The 18296-nt window shown below is 37.2% G+C and overlaps 1 protein-coding gene and 1 non-coding gene across 3 annotated transcripts in view; both read left to right on the top strand.

The window, feature by feature from the left end:
• Sema1a (semaphorin 1a) overlaps positions 1-18296 on the top strand; it is a 474106-nt gene that overhangs the window by 388354 nt on the left and 67456 nt on the right. The window lies entirely within an intron of this gene.
• On the top strand, positions 3182-3254 carry TRNAS-CGA (transfer RNA serine (anticodon CGA)). The gene has a single exon. It is a non-coding gene; the product is annotated as a tRNA-Ser (tRNA).

Below are 18296 nucleotides of genomic sequence, written 5' to 3'. Positions count from 1 at the left end.
AGCCCTGTGGCTTGCCTCAATGTCGCACTGTGTTGTTCTAGCATAATACGAGCTTTACTTGTAATAAAATGCTTACCGTGATGAGTTGATTACGGATTAAACCAATTGACGGCTTAAGATTATTTGGTCTAATCAGATTGGATCTATATCTCTGTCATGTTGATATAACGGACTTGGCGTAAAACTTAAAACCTTCATGACATTATACACAAAATTGTGCACTTTGAAAATTATATATCGGACGTTATAAGGCGCCAGTGTATTATAGTAACTAATAAAAACTTCAATAGAAAGTTCCGACTAAAACTTTTTCTAGTTACTTAAATTAGACTTAACAGAGGTTTAAAATTAGCCCCATTATCATTCAAAAACCGGATGATAATCCTTAATTATTATCATCGTAACCCGAGCGGCAGCGAAGAGTAAAGAAAAGTATAAAAGCAAAATAAAGGATGGTGACAACTTGTGTAACTCCGCTGCGTCTGAAGTCCTTGCAAATGACAGCTCTTGTCCTCTACCCCCTCCACAACCAACCCCCCTATTCCATCCCACAAACCACTTTGTACCATTCGATACTGTATCTTAAAACGCATTCTCCTTTGAAACAAATTTAAACCCCACTCAAAGCGATTGAGCCTTTAAGTTTAAACCTAGCGATTCAAAAGTTTGCCTTTCAGACTTATTGCGTTCTCGGGCTGGATTTTTTTATTTTCCATGTTTTAGCTCTATTTTTTATTTGAAACGAAAATTCTTCACTTAAGCGGAGATTTGAGCCAAATTTGTATATTTTACTGGCTTTCTTTGGAAATGTTTTGAGTCTTAAATTAAGCTGTCTATAAAGAAAAATCATCACCAGGTCAAGTCTGTGATTTGTGGAAACCTTTATAAACTGATTCTATACTAAAGCTCAAACTTAAAATATGGCTTATTCAAAGTTTAACAAACTCCTTTGAATGTTCGCAGCTCTGAAGTCTGACTGTTGACAATGCATACCAAAATCTACCAACTTCAGCAAGTCACATCTTTGAATATTGAAAATATGTCATTACTCATTTTGTAACATTTTATTGGAATGTAACTTTCCTAGACTAATAAGACCAGGACTAAATAACAAATAAGCTTGTAGATTATTGTATGAAAGCATGGCAAGTTCAGACTCAGTCTATTTAGTTTAGATACATTTTAAACAGGGCCTTGATTGCGGTAGAATGACAGCTACTATCGCAATCACCACTGATTGGTTGATGCTCGCTCACTATTGGCTACAATGCATTGTTGCAACAAGAATCGCACAAATTCAGCCAACCACAACAATTGAGATTGTAATAATGATTGATGCAGGTTTTACGAAATCGACCTACAGAATTAGCACTGTCAGCGGTGCAAGCCCCACGGAACTGAAGCATATCTTTATATTACTCGGATTTTCCGTTTTAGAGCAATCGCTTTAATCTGCGTCCGGTTTATCCCACTGCGCCGTAAATCACGGTATCGGCAGTCGACGGGACATTTTGTAAAATATCGAAAATGTTAAATTTTAAAAGCCATTTGTCAACTGACGTATGAAGTCACGGCTCAGTGGACTTTTCATCAATTATTTCTTACGAGCCTTTGTACGAGATACATAGTAGACATCTCTATCAATTTCGGTTCCTCAAATTCGATGTAAATATTTGTAGTAGATACAAAATTTATAGCGGGGATTTCAAAATATAATATCTAAAAAATTTTTTACAAAAAAAATAAAAACCGACTTCGTTACATAAACACTAAAAATTGAAAAATAATTTAATTTATTACCGAATATATTATGTATACAAGAGTTAATATAGTTCCATAATAATACTTTTTGGTGCCGGTGCCAATTAGCTTTAGCTGCGCGAATCGTCTAGACTTCATATTTTTATGGGACTCCACAATGGCACCTCATTGGCACCGACCCCAAAAAATATTATTATGGAACTATATTAACTCTTGTATACATAATATATTCGGTAATAAATTAAATTATTTTTCAATTTTTAGTGTTTATGTAACGAAGTCGGTTTTTATTTTTTTTGTAAAAAAAATTTATTTCACAATTTTTAGTGGCCCCGTGGAATTATGCTATGACTGGTTAAAAATCTACTGTTTACTAAGCTATTACACTGATCGCGAGCAATTTACTCTTATCCGTTGAGGAGTTCCAGTATCTATCTTCGAAGATGTTCATCAGATCTTCACCAAATTGAAATGGGACCAACTTTGAAGTATACCCTTTCAAACAAAAAAAGAATTTTCAAAATCGGTCCAGGCGTTTTTGAGTAATCGGGGAACATACATAAAAAATAAAAATAAAAAAATAAAAAAAAAATAAAAAAAAAGATTCCGACGAATTGAGAACCTCCTCCTTTTTTTGAAGTCGGTTAAAAAATATTTATTAGCCTAGTGGATATGACTTCGGGAGAGTCTGGGCTTTGGCTAGCGTGATAAACTATGGCCTTCTCATTCTGCGCAGAGAGACCCATGTGAGCTGGCGATGGGTTATGATGATGATTTAAAAGCTAGTATTACTTTCTGAAATTCTATAACCACGAAAATAAACATACCATTGCAAAGTAACCTACCTACTACTTTACGTGCGTAAGTCTAAAAATTTAACTTAAACTACAATTGTAATTAACTACAAGCTGTGGTAGCCTAGTGGTTAGGACGTCCGCCTTCTAATCGGAGGTCAGGAGTTCGATCCCGGGCACGCACCTCTAACTTTCCGGAGCTATGTGTGTTTTAAGTAATTAAATATCAGTTATCACTGATTTTAACAGTGAAGGAAAACATCGTGAGGAAACCTGCATGCCTGAGAGTTCTCCATAATGTTCTCAAAGTTGTGTGAAGTCTACCAATCTGCATATGGCCAGCGTGGTAGACTATGGCCAAAACCCTTCTTACTCTGAGAGGAGACCCGTGCTCTGTAATGAGCCGGCGATGGATTGATCATCATGATGATGAAAATTGTAACTAAAATTATTTTTTATAATTTTTTAGTGTTTTTTACCTACACTTCAAGGAAATTACTAAACAATTTTAAATACATATCAAAAATTGCGTAACCGGCAGGAATCGAACCTGCATCTTCTATCATCTAAACAGTCGCTTCAGTACTGAGAGAACATACGTATCACTTTCGTCACTGGCGGTAAGCGTAACCGTGGCCGAGTTGGTCAAGGCATCGGGCGCGAACCCAGAAGATGCAGGTTCGATTCCTGCCGGTTACGCATTTTTTGATATGTATTTAAAAATATTTTGTAACTAAAATTGTCTTTCACTTACCTAGGTATATTTATGTCATACTAGAAAATTGTACAGCGAGACTAGACTCAAAATATACTACTACTACTTATATCTATCTTAAAGATATCAGTTACTAGAATCTATAATTCCATTAGTTACAAAGGTAGCTCGAGATGTGCAAGATTAATCGAGAACTGTGTGCACTGGACGGCGGAAACGCATCTATATCTGTCCGAACTCCTCGGGCCATCCTTGCGTCCGGCCTGCTAAATATGTATACTATAGAAATGGACATATACAAGTACGCTGGAAGAGGTGTGCCACACAAAATTACAATTATTATTTGCACCGATTCGTAGCACCCCACCAAACGTACCGGAAATAAATTCACTTTGCATCAAACGATCTTCGTGTTGACACTTTGTTGACAGATGTCTTGTTTCTAGCACTGAATTCAGCTGCTCGATTTCGGTAGAATGTCAGCTACAATGTCAAGATCGCAATCACCTCTGATTGGTTGACGCTCACTCACTTAATTGGCTACAATGCATTGTTGCAACAAGAATCGCACAAATTTAGCCAATCAGAACAATAATTATGGTTGATGCAGGTTTTCGAAATTGACCTACAGAATACCTTTGCTTACATGACGCTCACTGCTGTTATCAGCGCCAATTGCCAAAATAACGAAAAGCAAGTTGCTTCAGAAACAGGTTGGCAATCGCAGGTCTAGCGAATATCTATCTGTGTTGGTAGAGGTCAGTGGTATACTGTTAGAAACTGCACTCCATTACCAAACTATACTCCTTTACCTAAACTTGCCTGAATTATAAATTTAAGATACATATTTGACTTGGTTGTGGTGTGACCCACTTGCTGAACTGGTCTCAGGTGTATCGACAAAGTAAAATATGGTATCGATATTCAAATATCGATATTCTTCTCAATATCTAACCAGCTGTCTAGACCCGGCTCCGCTCGAGTGGATTTTCTAAAAATCCTTTCTTAAATAATTTTGAATACATATCAAAAATTGCGTAACCGGCAGGATTCGAACCTGAGTCTTCTAGGTTCGCGCCCGACGACGCCTTGACCGCGTACTGAGTACTGAGTGAACATACATATCACACATTTCGTCACTGGTAAGCGAAACCGTGGCCTAGCGGTCGGTGTAGCGGCTAGAACTGTGTACATGGGCAATCTTATTAAAATGTTCTACAATCTATTTTTCCATTAACTGACTAGGGCCTGATTTTTAATCCCCGAAAAAACTAACTGATTTTGACGTTTTGACAGATTTCCAATACAAAAACTGTCATGTTTAATATTATTTGGAGATTGAAAAATCGGGCCTTAAAATAATTGACATCCCGATATTATTACTTTGGCATCGAAATTAAATCGATACCACTTTGATGTCAATTCGGCTATGCTTTTTATTCATAGTAGAACTGCGGGCGTCAACTGCTGAATATAGGCCTATCCCAAAGAGCACCACCACACCCGGTCCTCAGCCTTCCTTATCCAACCACTTCCCGCCACCCTCTTTATATCGTCGATCCCTCTTACTGGAGGGTGATCCATACTACGCTTACTTGTTCGCAGCTTAAATTCTAGAACTTTGCGGCTCGAGCGGCCATCGCTCTTACAGCAAGCATGGCCTGCCCACTGCCGCTTCCTGATGGTTTGGGCTATGTCAGTTCTCCTGCGAGTCTCTTCATTTCCTTATCCTTACCCTTCAATCCTAGAATTGATCCTTCAAGAAATCCATATCCCATCCTTCAGAAAAAACTTCTGACATATCCCTAGTGATGCACCTATACATTACTAACTAACAAAGATAGGTTTAGGGGAAAATGACTTAAAAATAGCAATAATGCCCATCTATATAATTATATATAGGTATATAGATGGTCATGATACACATTCTATACTTAATACTTTACAGAATATGTATCGGCCATAATGATAAGTCCGCTCGATAGATCGCCGTGTCCCGCACAATACCTGTCTCACTTAGGCTCTTATAAAGGCTCGAGTGCCCTCCAATGTGCATTAACCTTACACGCTAAAGGGAGTGTTTTATGCATCAATTGAGTACTTACTCTGCAAGAAATTTATTACGCTTTACTATGGCTTTAATATAATTATTAATATTTACGAATACGTCACTTTTTCTAGAGAGATAGAGACATAACAGCTGTATTAATTGAGGGAGGCGCTCATAGAAGTAGTAAAATATGGGGGACAAAAAAATCTATTTCGCTTGACATACGGCTATGGACAGGCAGGCATGGCATTGTATTAACACAAGTGGTGTAAACATGTTTAAAATTAAAACAAACAGTTTTAAATATGTTTCAATCGTGTTTTAAAGAGTAGTTATGTTTCCTTTTTTTCAATTGTTTTTTTCCAACCCTGCTTATGGGGTATCGTTGAAAAGAAATTTTCAAACACAATACATAACTAATGACGACCTAATGATCTTAATAAATCCATACTTCCATACTAATATTATAAATGCGAAAGTGTGTCTGTCTGTCTGCTAGCCATTCACGGCCCATCCGTTCAACCGATTTTGACGAAATTTGGTCAGTACAGATATAGCTTGCATCCCGAGGAAGGACATAGGCTACTTTTTATCCCGGAAAATCAAATAATTCCCACGGGATTTTAAAAACCTAAATCCACGCGGACGAAGCCGCGGGCATCATCTGGTAACTAATTATCCATTTTCAATTTCACCTAACCGGAAATCATATTAGAGACTGCTAAGAGTATAACTAATTTTTGTCAGCACCACCTCCGTTAAAAAGGTCTAGTAAAGCTTAGTTGAAAACAACCATTAAAAAATTCTCTACTTTTCACGTGTAGAATATTTATGTAAAGCGCTAATAGTTTTTTAATATTCTGTACGTGTACTAAGCGTGGCACTCGCTAGCGAATTTTAATATCCACCCCAGACCGTTAGCAGTTAGCACTCTGGAAAACGACTTTTGATCGCCCAAAATTGCTGTAATCGCCCACGTAGCTTGATGGCGTCACATTATAAGAGCCTATTGCTGTTACGAATACACCTACTAGCTTACGTTACGTATCAGTAACTATTATTATAAATTCGAAAATGTGTTTGTTTGTTGGTTTAATAGGTTTCCGTACCTCAAAAAGGAAAAGGAACCCTCATAGGATCACTTCGTTGTCTGTCTGTCCATCTGTCCGTCGTGTCTGTCAAGAAAACCTATAGGGTAATGATGCAACCATAAATTCATGATTTTCGGATTTTTCCCTTTACTTGTGCTATAAGACCTACCTGTATGCCAAATTTCATGATTATAGGTCAACGGCATGTATCCTATAGGTTTTCTTGACAGACATGACGGACAGACAGACAACAAAGTGATCCTATAAGAGTTCATTTTTTCCTTTTGAGGTACGGAACCCTAAAAATGGAGATTCCTACACTGTTGACTCGCTAACTCGTAAGTTAGTGATTCGCGGTGGCAAAAGTTGGTGAAAATGAAATAGGTACTCGGAGAAATCTCTTTTACAATTTTTACAAATTTACCGTACTTTGAGAAGGAAATAGGGTAAAGAGGCGGGATGCAGCGGTGCAAGGGAAATTAAATCAGTGCCACCTTACTTACCTGCATAATCCTGTCCCACTCACAATTTTGCCGCTTAAGGAGCTCCTAAGTGCTTTTGGTATTTTATATTTTATGTCAAAGGAGCCGCAGGATTTGATACAGTTTCATATTGGCATTTAAAATGTAGTTGTGTTTCGACGGCGTTGTTTTTACGCCTATTGTAGTCAGGCTATACTGCCTCCAATCCGAATACGATCTGGATCATTGGTCGTCAAACTGCGGCCCCCGGGCCGCATGCGGCCCGCCGCTGGTATTTGTGCGGCCCGCGAACAAAACCAAATAATTTTATAAAAATATACTAACTATACCATAAGTATAGATTATAATTTATACTTTACTATTCAGAGCAATAGCACAGAATAAAATATACTAAACGGCATGGGCAGCAACTGGCGCGGGTGTAGCGGGAAGTGAGTCGAGACTCGAGAGTCGAGACGGCGCGGGCGGCGGCACTGCCCCCTCCACCCTCTGCCCGCTACCGCCGCCCGCTCGGCGGCACACAGAACTGGACGCTTGTTTCTTTTCATAGATTGCGAGTTACGTACGTATTACTAATGGCTGGAGTGTCATCAAAAAGTGCTTCCAAAAGGAAAATAGCTGATGAAAATAGGAGTTTTCAAGAAAAATGGGAGGATGAATTTTGTTTCATTAGTGGACACAAGGAAGGTACTGCTATTTGCTTAATATGCCGCGAAACTGTTGTCGGGATTAAGCGGTACAATTTATTTCGACATTACACAAGTAAACATAGCTCGTTTACAGAGGCTTTTCCTTTGGAATCTAATGAAAGGAAGAATAAAGTAGCTCATTTGAAGCTGTCAATTCGTCGTCAACAGAATATTATGACCACAGCGGTCGGACAAAATGATGCAGTTACAAAAGCTTCGTACCAAGTTTGTAACATTCTTGCAAAAAGGATGAAACCCTTCACTGATGCTGAATTAATTAAGGAATGCATGCTAACTATTTCGCAGACTTTGTTCCAAAATTTCTCAAATGGTAAACAAATAATGGCAGAAGTAAAAAAACTTACGCTTTCTGAATCGACCTGTCGCCGCCGCGTTGAAGATATTTCAAAATCAATGTTTGATGCAATAATTCAAAAACTGAAAGATTGCAAATTCTTCAGTCTTGCGTGTGATTCCAGCACAGATATAACATCAATGGCCCAATGCTCATTATTTGTGCGTTACTGCACAATGGACGGGATCATAGAAGAAGATTTCCTGGCTCTCATAACCATGAAAGGTCAGACAAGAGGTATTGATTTTATGGACGTAATAAAAGAATTAGTGGAAAAATACGATATACCTATAAGTAAATTGATATCAGTATGCACTGATGGTTGTCCGTCCATGGTGGGTGCAAATAATGGTTTGATTGCTTTAATGAATTTGCTGCCCATTCACTGCTTACTGCATCAAGAAACTTTGGCATGTCAAATCTCAAATAACAAATTGAAGGATGTGATGAAAACGGTCATAAATATTATAAATTTCATTCGTGCGCGTGAACTTAACCATCGAAAATTTAAAGAACTTCTTGAAGAATTACAAGCTAATTATGGCGACGTTGTCCTGCATACTGCCGTCAGATGGTTAAGCAAAGGAAAAGTGCTAGAACGATTTTTTAATTTGAAATTTGAAATAATTCAATTTTTACAACAAAGTGGTAAAGAATATCCCCAACTTGAAAATGATGAATGGTGGGCACTTATGGCTTTTTTGACCGATATTACACTGAAGTTTAACAATCTTAATTTAGAATTGCAGGGACCTAACAAGATAATCGGAGAAATGACGAATAAAATTTTCGCATTTGAAGCTAAACTGCAATTATACATAAGTGAGCTTGAAGCTAGAGATTTTTCTAATTTTCCTACTGTTGCTGCTCTGCGATCCGACGTATCTATTGGTGATAGTGTCTATCAAGATATGGTCCTCTTTTTGAAGGAATATTTGGCAGAAATTCAAAAAAGATTTAATGACGTGAGAAATATTAGGAACTGTTTTATTCTTGTAGAAAACCCTTGGCATTTTGAAAATGGTGACATTAAATTATTCAGCCAGTTTGGATTTCCGAAACCACAATTGTTGAACGAAATTATAGAACTTAAATTCGACACACAACTTAAAGCCCACTTCATCGAACATCGCGAAAAGCAGGAGTACATTGAATTTTGGAGAAATGTGCCTAGCAACTATAAATGTTTACGAGACTGCGCACAATTTATTTTAACTATATTCCCTTCGACCTACCTCTGTGAGGCTTCATTTTCGAAAATGACATTTTTAAAAAATAAATATCGTAATCGCCTTTCCAGTCATTTACAAGACACCATGAGGATTTCATGTAGTCCCAAAGACGCGAACATAGAAGAAATTGTAAAAAAAATGCAACATCACAATTCGTGAAGTGTTAACTTTTTTTTTTTTACTTAAGTACCTGTTTTTCTTTGTAATAAAAATCTTGAATAAACATTTCTGTTTTTATTTAGTTACATTTACTTGCACCCGCGTTGCTAGTTTCACATACAATTCACAAGTGTGCGGCCCCTAGTACTGTCTCACATTGTCCTATGTGGCCCTTGACCAAAAAAGTGTGACGACCGCTGCATCCTAGGCTTCTCCAAAATCGGCACAAACAGAAACAGGATTTCAATGCCTACTCCTACAGAAAACAGTCCTACCAAATTTCGAGGAAATAAGAATAAGAATAAGAATAATTTATTTTGAATTTAGAATTTAGAATTTAGACACGAGAAACAAGTTTTCTGCCCTCTGCACTAGGAAAACCCTGTATTGCAGAAGGCAGTTACAAGTTTTTTAAAAACTAAGGACATATATAAATACGATCAACTTTCATGCAGTGCCGTTGACGTTAGCGTAAAATGGGACAACGCTATTCTAAAGTCAGCTGTTGATGTATAAAAATCGATCTCAAACCAAACAGAAGTCTCTTATTACGTTTATTTTTTTTGAAAGTGTAAGTACCTAATGGTAGAAGTAGTGGTAGTGTTTTGGGCACAATGCCCATAAATGACCATTTGGACGGCGTATATTTTTTATAAATATAAATTTTTTCTGTATGAATATACTATATACTTTTAGTTTTGTTTGTATTAAAATAAAACACAGTAATAATTGGTAGAATTGCAAGAAACGTATTTCATTAGGAGAAGGATTAAGTTTTGTTGCTTGAAAATATCATAGTCTCCAACAGAGTCATTGAAACAAACTTGTTTTCGACTTGGGTTAACATTATTTGATCTTTCTAATCGATTTCAATGTTCTCGATTTGGTAGTTTCAGCAGCCCAAGTAGGAATGATTAGTGCGACCACGGTATCTCGCAGCTTTTTCATTAACAAATTTGTAAAAGCATTGTCGTACTAATTGTGTTTGAGCTGCTACAATAAGTAGATATTTTACATATTGTTATATCGTAAAACATCCATATACAACTTGTAACGGTCATACACTTTATAATGAAAAATGTATAAGCTATCAGCGTTTGAGCTTTTGGTAATTTCATCAAAACTCGTACGTAGCCCCTTTTATAAAAACCTTTCAATATTTAAGGATTAATTTATCTCTCTTCGAAGGATTTCCTTTGTAAGTAAATAGATATAGGTAGTTACATTAACATCGAAGATACTCAAAGTAATTCTGTAGAAATATACGAAAAAAGATTATAGGTAAACTCTTGACCTAATTTTTCGGATAAGTAGCTGGTATTCATGTTTATATATGTATAATTATTGGTATTCTTCTTTTTCTAACACTGGCATAGCGTGGATTAGAACTATATTTCTGACTTACTTACTATTTGGTTGACTAACTAACTGATCTATGAACTCACCATGTAAACCACTGAAGTTAAAAAATATCTTGGGATTTTCAGAAATTCTATCGGAGCGAAGCAGGGGCAGATAAGCTTCGAATATAATCAACCGATAATAGGTTTACATTTGTTATTACTTTAGTTTTCAATTCCAAATTGAAAACAATATATCACGTGAAGTAAGCTCTACTAAGCCACAGATTAAAAAAACGTCAACAATAAAGTAGATGAACTTGCGCAATAAAGTTACTATAAAGTGAGAAAGTTGCGCTTTGTACGCTAAGCTTCCTATTCGCGCTATATCAGCTTAAGCCAAGAACCAACTGCATATTAAATGTAGGAGTAATGCCATAGTTTCGCTATGATACAGTTGGGTTCGCTATGATAGAGTTTGGTGGAGATCTCTCATAGAGATAAGTGCTTCCAATCCACTTTTACTTTCTTTTTCTCTTTATTGTAAATGTTTTTGGTACAAATAAAAAAAAGATACTCTCGTACACGTTCGCCCAAATCGTCAGGCTAACGTGTATGGAAACACTTTTTCGTATTTTAGCTGTACCCATGAATAGTGGTTAGCCTAGTTCATTGAATAAAGTACTATAATATCGCATATTCGCTACCTCGGTATTTAGTTACATTTTAAAAATAAATTACACGCACGCTCGTGTATGCACAGAGTCAACAAACGCCCGCTCTTGCAACACTTGTATTAAAACTGGGCAGTGAAGCTAGTTCTGTTATACACAATCTCTACACTAAATTGACAGGTCTAAATTGAATGCTACCTGTCTTTGTTCGCAGAGAGCATTAGGAATGGGATAGTAACACATTTAGGCTTGTTGTTTTAGTTTAGTTTAGAAATTGTGTACAACAGAATTAGTCACAAAGTCAATTTAACGGTTTGGCATCCATACCGCGCCAAACCGTACCGGGCGCCCGCTCTCTTCTTGCTCTTCACAAAAACATTCGCTGCCCCACTGTGAAATCGCTAAATTGTGGTTTTAGCCCAGAACCAACTGCATATTAAGCGTTAAAGTAGTGCTTTACTTTTAACGATATTGCACTTGAGATAAATGATTGCGTTTTATTGGTAATAAATCTTACTAAAGCCAGTGTATGGAAGCTGATTCAATATTGACACTGAGGAAGCTGTTTCAATGTTAACGACTTTAGCGTAGAAATCCATCCACATCGTACCTACACAGATTCTTGGTTAAATTCCAATTCTGCCGTTCTATATCTACGACATCAGACGAGTCGCTGGGAGCCGCTGGATTCAGGCGGCGCATAACCGTGGCGTGTGTAAGTCCCTACTGCAAGAGACCTACGTTGGACGTCTATCGGTTGATGATGATGATGTTGATGATGATAATTTAAAAAGCCGTTATATAATATTTTAAGAGTTATCGACAAAAAAATGGGAATTTGTGATGTTTCTAAAAAAATTGCTATGTAAGAGCAAACTAAAACCTTGGTCCTACGTAGCATTTTTTCCGTAAAAACCTGGAGAGTCACATAAGCTATCCATTTTCATCCCAGAAAAGTTCTCCTGGAATCTAAATCCATGCGGACGAAGTCACGGGCATCGAGTTTAAAATAAATGTTCGAAAATTTAGTCAACAATAATAATATCAGTAAGTATTGCGTGAAAAGAAACGTTGATAAGACACGAGTGTCGTTGAGCGAAATGACCGCGAACATTACGGTTAACGAGCTGCACAAATTGTCCTCCACAGTACCCTCCCCCGCCTACGTGCGTCCCTTGTTAACACACCTTTGTATTACCTGCCGACCATGAGATTACAGAAATTTAGTCCCACGATACAATAAATGTACAGTACTTATGACCCTACATACTGTACAGACAACTAATTTTACGTATAATTTTAGTACAAATATTGCGTCAAAAGAAATGTTGATAAGACACGAGTGTCGTTGAGTGAGATGACCGCGAACACTACGGTTAACGAGATGCACAAATTGTCACCCATATTACCCTCCTTCGCCTGAACCTACTTGCGTCCCTTATTAGCACACCTTTATGTTACCTGCCGACCATGAGATTACAGAAATTTAATTCTACTCTATAATGAAATGTACAGAAATATAATCTTACATAGACCATCACCTAATTTCACCAACAATTTTATTAAGCTTGTATTGCGTGAAAAGAAACGTTGATAAAACACGAGTGTCGTTGAGCGAGATGACCGCGAACATTACGGTTAACGAGGTGCACAAATTGTCCTCCACATTACCCTCCCTCGCCTACGTGTGTCCCTTGTTAACACGCCTTTGTGTTACCTGCCGACCATGAGATTACAGAAATTTAATCCCACGATACAATAAAATGTATAGTACTTATGGCCCTACATACTGTATAGATAACTAATTTCACGTACAATTTCAGTACAAATACTGCGTGAAAAGAAACGTTGATAAGACACAAGTGTCGTTGAGCGAGATGACCGCGAACATTACGGTTAACGGGGTGTACAAATTGTCCCCACATTACCCTCCCCTGCCTACGTGCGTATTGTTAACGCATCTTTGTGTTACCTGCCGACCATGAGATTACAGAAATTTAATCCTAACATACAATATTTATGATCCTACATAGACTATAGACACCTAATTGCACCAGCAGTTTTAGTATGTAGGTACATACTTATACTGCGTGAAAAGAAACGTTGATATAATAAGACACGAGTGCCGTAAAAAAGACATGACCGTGACCATTAAGCGTTCATTGGACGGTAGTTTAGGTATGCACCAGTCAATTCAATCAATCACGGGTGATGAATAATAACAGACTCCCCATACATCAATGTGAATAGTTGATGAAGCAGAGAGCTATACAGATATTTTTGTCGTGCAATCATCTCCTATCAGTCATCGCATTAGATTTATCTTTTATAGATTTACCCTTAGGATTTATACGTCAGTCAGAATAGTGATAGTGTCAAAACTAACAACAAAAACCAAAAACTTTTAGAACTAAACTAGCGGCACGCTATGATGGCCGGTTTGACGTTTGTCCGCTCATGAAGTTCCGTATTAATTGATAACGACTTTGAAGGAAATAATTGTATTACTTTATTGACGATAGTGATGTGCAGAGATTCATAAATTTTATCGAATGTAGTTTTAGGTTTAGGACTCAAAATTTATTTATTAAATTGATTTCTTAAATGTATACAAGTGTAGAAAAATCAGTTTGCACCATTTAAGGGGTGAATGTACTTGTGAATATGAACAATTTTCACTATGTGGACAAACCTCTGAAATCGCAAAAAAATATCAATAAATTTTTAAAAATGGAATCTAATACGATCGTCACATAGGATCGCTGGCTAGCACAACTACTACCTCCGGCAAACTCGCGTCAATGCTCAATGCAAAACAAGCAGTTTCGAATTGACGTTGCTTCGAAAAGTATAAACTGTCAGTGCAATGCGATTGTGATATAGTTTTGACCTGGCTTTGGATTTCAAATATTGATACTGCATTACTGTTGACCCTTGCTCGTTAATTTGGACTCTGTTCAAGCCCTTTGTTGTGGATTTCGTCGATATGACCGAACGTACGCAGAGAACTGTTCTAAATAGTCAGACACGTGAGTTCCTAATACGCCTTCGTAACTATTTCGATCGTGAAGCTCAAAATGGAGGGCCAATTTTACCTATAACGTCAGTGGTTGAACGCGTAGCTGATGCGCTTAATATTGGACAACGAACTGTTAGACGGATAACTAAAAAAAAATATGGCGAGACTGGCACAGAAGAAAATAAACTTCACACACCAAAAAGAGAAAACGAGCAAAACCAGTCGTAGGCATCGATAGCTTTGATGCCGATGCTATCCGAAGACATGTTTACGGCTACTATTTACAGAAGGAGTATCCAACAAGAAAAAAGTTGGTGCATTCACTGAAGGAAGCTGGATTATTCTTCGGTGGGGAAAGTTCTTTAACGAAGATTTTGAAGACCATTGGATTTCGATACAAAAAATGTAACAAACGCAAAATATTGATGGAAAGATTTGATATAGCGATGGCAAGGTATACTTTTTTACGGCAAGTGAAAGAAATCAAAAATTGGCAAAATGTTGTGTTCTTGGATGAAACATGGCTTAATGCTAACCATACTGTAGGCCGTTCTTGGAACGATGACACAGCAGCATCTACTTCCAAGTTCCTGTAGGAAAAGGATCGCGACTTATAATTTGTCACGCCGGAACCATCAACGGGTTTGTCGAAGGTTCTCTCATGGCTTTTGCGTCAAAAACCACTGGAGACTATCATGAAGACATGAATGGAGAAAAGTTTACTGAATGGTTTACCTCAATGTTGTGTAGCCTCCCTGAACCATCTATTATAATTATGGACAACGCCCCATACCACTCGATGCAAATTGACAAGCCACCTGCGCAATCCCAAAAGAAAGCTGATATCGTCGCATGGCTTCGTAAAAATGGCGTAGATGCAAACATGAATATGTTAAAAGCGGAATTAGTACGTCTTTTAAAAGAAAACAAACCAACCAAGATCCGATACGTCATTGACGAAATAGCATTAGAACATGGGCACAGAGTTATACGGTTACCGCCTTACCATTGTGAGTATAATGCGATTGAGTTGGTGTGGGCTCAAATTAAGGGATATGCTGCAAGACACAATACAGAACCCCCATTTACCACAAAAAAAATGCTAAAATTATTAGAAGAAGCTTGTGAACATGTGACTAAAGGAGACTGGGAAAAGGTTGTGAATAGAACTGTTAAATTAATAAGGGAAGATTATGAAAGAGATGTGAAAATAGATAATATTATAGAAAACGAACATATAATTATTAATGTATGTGATGATAGCAGTGACGACAGTGAAAATAGTAGTATGGACGAATCTGATTAATTATGGCCTTTTGTGGCACCTTTTTCGGTATCTTTTGTATTCATATGTTTCTTGTGTGCATATAAAGTATGTATATTCATTTTCGTTCAAATATTCAGTTCGTTCAAATAAATTAAATAAACATATACATTTTTGTTTTATTAAACCTATTTAATCAGGTACAAAAACAAAACTTAATTGTTTTTTGTTCGAGAATAAATTGACATTCCACATCACTATTGTAATGTGTCAAACCGGCCATCATAGCGTGCCGCTAGTATAAGGACTAATATTGTCTAAAAGATGCCTATAACCTGCCCGAACCTACGAGCATATAATTTACACTCTTTATCGTTATAAATATGCACTGTCTATATTTTTTTGACTGTTCAGTGTTACCTACACTATTGATATAAAGCGAACTTCATATGGTGATAAAACATTTTTTATTGATCATAGTAACTTTAATATTTTTAGTATAGAAACATAGCTACGTTCCGACCGAGTATTGTAATTGATGTGCTACGGTATTGAAATCTTGAGACCACGTCGGCGTCACTCGATCACAGATGTTTCTAGTTATTGTTTAGTAAAATTGCAAGTCACGAACACAAATTGTACAGGAAATAAATGTAAAGAAACAGCGACCGAGATTTGCTCACTGACAATGAGGACAGCTTCAGCCGAGCGAAATGGGCTCAAGATGTCAACGCGGGTCGATAGATAAGTAACAACCAACATTGTGATGAGATATCTATACTTATAATAAAACTAGATGATGCCCACGACTACCGCGTGAATTTTGGTCTTTAATAAAATCCCGCGGAAACTCTTTGATTTCCCGGGATAAAAGTAGCCTAGATGTCCTTCCCGGGATGCAACCTAACTCTATACCAACTTTCGTTAAATTCGGTTGAATGGACAGACAGACACACTTTCGCATTTATAAATTATAATAGTAGTATGGACTATAACTGGAGAAATTCTGTACATGAAACATATTTTTTATAAAATTTTGGGATATTTTAATCCGAATACCATAATATTCCTTCGGGTTAGGGGACGTAATTTTTTGTTGATGTTATTGTCACTTCATACTATGATTGACTTCATAATTGATTTCGTCAATTCTTATAGCCAGTGTCACTCGGGATGATGTAAAGGGTCTAACGATACCCCATACGTACAAATATGTTCGGGCATTTAGAAGTAATGGTGGAAAAAAGAAACTCACATACATACATAAATGAACGGTAAACCCTGAAAACATTTCCTTTGTACCCACTGTCATAAAACATATTGTCTCAATTTTTGCGGGGGAAAATTACTTCGTCGAACTTGAGTCGCATAAAATCGCAACTATGGATTAAGGGGAAATTTCACCAGTTTTTAACCGCCTGCGTATGTTTTCGTTTTTGTTATTACTTACCGCAGCAAAAAAGGCTGCTGTTGTTTGACTGCGTTCGAAAATAGAAGTTCAGGTGGATTTAATAGCTTACCTTTTTATTAGGTTAGTCATTTGTTTTGAGAGCTGTAAACAACAAATCACTTCAGTTTGGGGTTGATTACATCGAAAGTTTGAATTAGTGGTTACGTTTGTAAAGGGCCATTTAAAAATTGTCAATAAAAAAATACCTTATGATATCAGCTGACTCCTTAGCACTTCAAGAATGAAAAGTTTTTCGGAATAGAATTTGTTTGAAATTCTGAAAAAACTCACTAGTTCACCTGCAAGGATAAGTTAATGTTAGTAGAAGTGTAGGTAGAAGCAAAGCGGGGTGTATATTATGAGCTGTAGGGTTACCACCTTATATAGCTAGTCTATAGGATGGAACCAGAACGCTGGCAAAAACGAAGACAGGTGACAATAGTGATGATTACCGATATGATAAAAAAACCCAAAAAAAAAATTAAAAATACTATAATTTTGTAAAAGTTTATGATATATTGCAAAAAAAATCTGACTGACGCTAGAGGTCAACGAACGTTGCGAAAGTAGGCCACTCTGAGTCAATGCCGCGTCATGGGGGGGGGGGGGGGGGGGGGGAATGACTCAAGTGTTGCGCACGCTATACATTGCGGGTTTGAAAAATACTAAATTACTGAAACTACAAAATGAGGCAAATGGTTATTCACGCTGTTTCTACTAGTGTTCTGGTTGCACCCTGTATATAAGGCTGTCAGTTAGCAATGAAAGACTAAGGATACACTAAAAGAGCGACTTTATGAGTATCTACTCGTACCCAATATAACATACTATATTATAATCATAACTTTTTGTTAGGCATTAACTTTTTCATGAACTATGTTAAAAAAACGAATATTTATTACCGCATAACATTCATGTTTTTCTTCAACGTTAAATCAAGTGATATAGAATTGCATAAAAAGCACATACCTACTCCGAAAAGTGGTGCTTGCCCGGGATCGAAACCCGGACCCCTCCAAATATGAGGCTGACGTCTTTGCCACTAGACTACCACCGCTTTTTATGTATAGATAATATAATAAAATAAATTACCCACGCCGTAAACCGAAATCGAAACTTGACTTTTGGGAGCTACTAATAAAACTTCTCTCGGGACGTACTGAAATGGTAGTCGAGCTTTCGCCAGCCCTAAACTAGTTAGATCTAGCTCGTAGCTTCCTC

The sequence above is a fragment of the Maniola hyperantus genome, chromosome 20 (genome assembly GCF_902806685.2).
Source record: "Maniola hyperantus chromosome 20, iAphHyp1.2, whole genome shotgun sequence".
Classification (NCBI taxonomy): domain Eukaryota; kingdom Metazoa; phylum Arthropoda; class Insecta; order Lepidoptera; family Nymphalidae; genus Maniola; species Maniola hyperantus.
Note: the sequence above shows the minus strand (reverse complement) of the source record. Positions and strands in the feature narration are given on the sequence as shown.